At 33.7% G+C, this 4,818-nt stretch overlaps 1 non-coding gene across 1 annotated transcript; it reads right to left on the bottom strand.

Annotated features, from left to right (window-relative positions):
• Nucleotides 1-226: 226 nt before the first annotated feature.
• LOC114672474 (U6 spliceosomal RNA) lies at nucleotides 227-332 on the bottom strand. Its single transcript, XR_003722889.2, has one exon. It is a non-coding gene; the product is annotated as a U6 spliceosomal RNA (small nuclear RNA).
• Between the last annotated feature and the right edge of the window lie 4,486 nt (nucleotides 333-4,818).

The following is a 4,818-nucleotide window of genomic DNA, read 5'->3' as shown; positions in this document are numbered from 1 at the left end:
TTTTTCAGGTATCTTTATTGTTAGAATTCAGAGTTTCCAATCTAACGATGTGTACCGTCATACTCTAGATGAACTATAGCAGGTGGAGTACCCCAAAAGTATCTTATAGGTAGACGATATTCTTAATGAAACATCTCATAAAATCAGGATTTCATGGATTTCAAAAAATGATGCTTTTGGTATACTAAATAATTTATTTTATAATTTTATTTTATTTATTTTATATACATATATGTTGATGCTTAAAAAATTTGTGTGTCATCCTTGTATGGGGGTCATGCTAATCTTCTCTGTATTATTCCAACTTTAGTATGTGTTCAGCCTAAGGGAGCACTATACTAAATATTTTATAGCAGTCTTGAGTATGTACGGTGAATTGTTGGAAGAACTTGAGATCATCCAATAAAACCTCCAACACAATTGGAAATTCCCATCCTATGTAAGTGTGGTGAGGGAGGTCAGGCAGCCTCTCTTGAAGCACCTCCAAGGAGGGTAAATTCCTTGCTCAGTGAGTCATCATGTCTTGCCTTCAGGCAATTCTGGATTTTAATGCTTTCTCTATTCTGAGCTATAATTTTTAAAAATAAATTCTACCATTGGTTCTAGCTTTGTCCTCAGAAGAATACAGGATAAATTTACTCATTCTTTCTCAGCTTCTCTGAGTTCACTCAAATTTTTCTCAGGTGATATGATTTCTAAGCCTTTCACAAATCTCACCCTGGAATTACTCTGGATTTCCTCTAATTCTTTAAAATATTATGCCGACAATTGCACTCAATATTCTGGGTGTGTGGTTTAATCAATGCAGAGAAGAATAAGACTACAACTTCCTACCTAAACTCTTTTCTTCCTAATCACGCCAGAGTCTTGCAGTCACTTCACATTGTGTACTCACATTAAGTTTGAGATCAACTCATTGCCCCATAACATTATTTCAGTGAGTTATTGGCACAGCATGTCTTTTCTCTCCTATACTTCGGCAATTGATTTTTGAAGCCTAAATGCCTGGGTTCTGCACAGTTTCATATAGAAACAACCCGCTGGTTTCTTCGGTGAATAAAATTGTATCCTTAGAAGAATTCAAGATAATAATGATAAGAAACATCAAAAATGGTAAGTTACAATTCTTTAAGTTCACAGAGTGCTTGAACACATGCTATTTTACGTTCTACCCATACCAGATAGAGAAGTTAGGTATTATTAGCATCAATTTAGAAATGAAGAAACTGAGGAATCAGGCATACTATAATTCGATATCCACATGTCTCGTAAGTGAACGCCATGATTAAAACCCCATCTTCTGCCACCAATCCAAACTTCTATCATATCCCAAGTACTTTTCAGTAGAAAATATAAGCCAGGTTCTATAAGTCCAAGAATTCTGTAATGAATGTTCCATTCAGCAGTGCCAGTGGGCTGGGGAACTGTCTTTTCTTCATTCTACAGCACTTGGTAATTCACTATAAACAGCCAAACCAAGCATACAGGACTAGAGTAAAAATTCCTATATAGCAAGCTCTTCTGCTCTCAGATTCTACACTGCTTCTTTTAAAATGCTTTTTAAAAACTTAATTTTCTATCTATAAACAGAGACAGTCATTAACATGAATGGTAATTATTCTATTTTAGAAGTGATTATTTTATGGGTAAAAATGTCATTTCTATGTTAAAATCCAAAAAAAAAGTTTCCTCTATTATTTTTTTCACTCAGCTGACAATTTACAAGAATATGGGAAACGAAAGTTGGAAGACATCTATACATTTGTATCAATGTCATGGATTGAAATTACATCCATTTGGAAATAGATATATGATGACTTTAAAATAATAATCAAAGAATTACAGAGGCTAAAGAGTCAGAATCCCAGGGCTGGGATACCCAGCCCCATCAGGGATATGAGAAGATAATACTTCTATGGACACCAGTCATCAGTTTGAGAGTGAGAGGCTACTGTATATATGTTTTCAGCCAGAATGTTTGAAACATTAGGGTATTTGCAAATGATCCTCAAGGACACAGGGAAAACAACTATTATATAGCCCCATCCAGAATTGCTCCAGAGTAGTCAAAATTAACAAAGCTCTATCTGGGGAGTAAGCAAGGCCATCTGTCTCCAGACATGGCCATTAGAATCTGAAGTGACAATCAGAAAGACCAGATATATTTTCTGATGATTATCTCTATAAAATTATTGACAAAACCCCATGTTGAATCATGATATAAAAATATTTAACATTTAGAGACATAAGGCAATCCTCAAAAAATTCACATTCTCCAAAAAATTCCTTCATTTAATAAAACCAGGTGGTAATCAATAAATTCATTAGTAATGAGATTTTCTAACTTTAGTTTCTGGCATAAGAATATGCCTATTTTTGTCTGAAACAACACTAAGTATTATTATTATGTATCATTAACAAATAAACTAAATTTGTATGCTTTTTATTGACAAGCAAGTGATTTTCAAACATATTTTTGCATTATTATTATTATCGTATAACAAAACTGTGGTAGATTGGAAAAAAAAGCCATTTTATTTCGCAGTTTCACTCATCAAGGTAGTCTGTTTATCTACCCAACTGTATTTTGCATTTTTGCTCATCAAGGTAGATTTTGTTCATTCACAGTATGCCTTCATGAGTTGCTTTAGACCAGCAGAATGTGGTAGACATGATATTGTATGAGGGCACAGTTCAACCCACAGGAAGGATATTCTTAGTTGAAGTGGGAAGTTAACTACGAAAACTACTATTGAAAACCGAAAGAAAGGACGATTATAAAATAATTGAAAAGACCATTACATACAGTAACTTGAATAATAGAAAACATGCCAAATGAATTTTTATATATGGATATGGAGATTTCAAATAACATTGAAAATGTTATTTGCCTTTTCTGAGCTACGTAAGGGGCAGGTATAAAAACAAAGAGTAGAATTTAAAGAAAATGCACTCAATTGAAAGTAGAATGTAGAGAAATTAATAAAATAACCAAGTACTACTTAATTTGTAATTTTTAAAAAGGCTAATGCATGCAGGGCTTAATACCTAGGTGATGGGTTGATAGGTGCAGCAAACCACCATGGCACACATTTAACAAACCTGCATGCCCTGCACATATATCCCAGAAATTAAAATAAAATAAAATATTAAAAAATTGTCATGTTTTTAGTATTTCTACCCTTCTAATTTTTTTAAAAAAATCAAAAAATAGCTTCAGGATAAAGATTAATTGGAAAATAAGGTTGTAAAACTTCTTGTAAGACCTAAGTAAGATTTAAGGTGGTACCTAGTAAAACCTTTTTGTAGTTCACTAGTCTCTTGATCAACACGGGTTGCAATAGGGATCCTCATTCACATCTGGACCTAAAGCAAATTACAAGGCTTTAGACATCACGTTTGGTGACATATTTGGATGGGACATGTGGGGTCTTGCAAGGAAGTCAAATTATTTTGCATGCTGAAGAGAAAGGACTCAATGGACACAGAAGGTGGTCAGTAGCAGATTGCTATAGTACTAACTCCGAAAGAACCATACTTCCTAGTATTTAAGCAATTAGGTAGCCCTTCCCACACTGATTCTGGCCTTAGGCATATGACTTACTTTGGCCCCTAGGGCGTCAACAAATATAAAACAAGCAGAAATTTTATAAGCGCTGATATATTGAGGCTTGATACTTCGAAATGCAGCTTCTACTGGGTGAAGAAGCCAGAGATGAAGGAACATGTGGAGAGACAGCCTTTCTGGGCAATCCAGCTGAGTTACCTATTATGCGAGCAAGACCACTGTAGAACATGAGCCTCAACTGAGCCTCCAGATGAATGCAATTCCATGAGAAAGTCAAGGCGACACTAGCAATAAAAGTCAATCCAACCTACAGAATTATGAGAAATAAACTAAGTCACTATGTTGTGAGACAGTTTGTCATGCAACAATAGATAACTTCTATATAAGGTAAATCCAATGTAGTATTTTGCATTCCATCTAATACACTTTGAACTTTGAAATTAAAGCATTGAGTAAATACAAAATTTCAATTAAACTTTGTCTTTGAGATAGTATTTTTTTTCTGTATACATTTTAATTGCATGTACCACACTTTGCTAATAATTCTTATATTTATATTCAAGTTTCTTTATAAATCATATATACTGCCAGGTCAGCAAAGCTCATCTGAATAAATTTTCTTTGTGAAAAAGAGTAGAGATTTTCTTTTTAATTTTAGTGTCGAATAGTGAATGTTCATCCTCAAGTATTAAGACCTAATTCAAACTCCTTACTTCTTTTCCTCTTCCTCCTCCTTCTTTTTAATGCCCACCTGCTGAAGAAATCTATTTGACACAGCCAAATGAAAGAATATGGATGTATTATGTTATATTTCATAGTTAAAATAAAGTCTTAGTTTGATTTTCTTTTCTTTTTTCTTTGTTTTTGCTTTTGGTACTCTGAAATGGGCATAAGATGATGTGAGGAAATTAATATTATTACATAGTGTAGTAGATATTGTTATTCACCAAAATATATTTTTTCTCTATATCTATACAATCAAAAATAATATACCTCCACATGTCTATTATATGTGGCCTTGAGACTATTTCTAGGTCATGAAGTTGAACAGAAGTTTCCTATGTTATTTTGGGGCCAGAGTATTTAATTGTTGTGCTTGAGTCTTCAGTGCTCTATTCAACATAAGCATTGTTATGTTGCGATAGTGCTGTTATTGAATGATGGAACTTTTATCAGCTAGTATTTCAGAGTGAAGACCACATGGAGTAGAGGCTCATAACAAGACAGACATGCATTGTGAACAAGAAATA

This window comes from Macaca mulatta, chromosome 14 (assembly GCF_049350105.2).
Source record: "Macaca mulatta isolate MMU2019108-1 chromosome 14, T2T-MMU8v2.0, whole genome shotgun sequence".
In the NCBI taxonomy this organism is placed as follows: Eukaryota; Metazoa; Chordata; class Mammalia; order Primates; family Cercopithecidae; genus Macaca; species Macaca mulatta.
The sequence above is the reverse complement of the archived record's forward strand: the minus strand, read 5'-3'. Positions and strand labels throughout refer to the sequence as shown.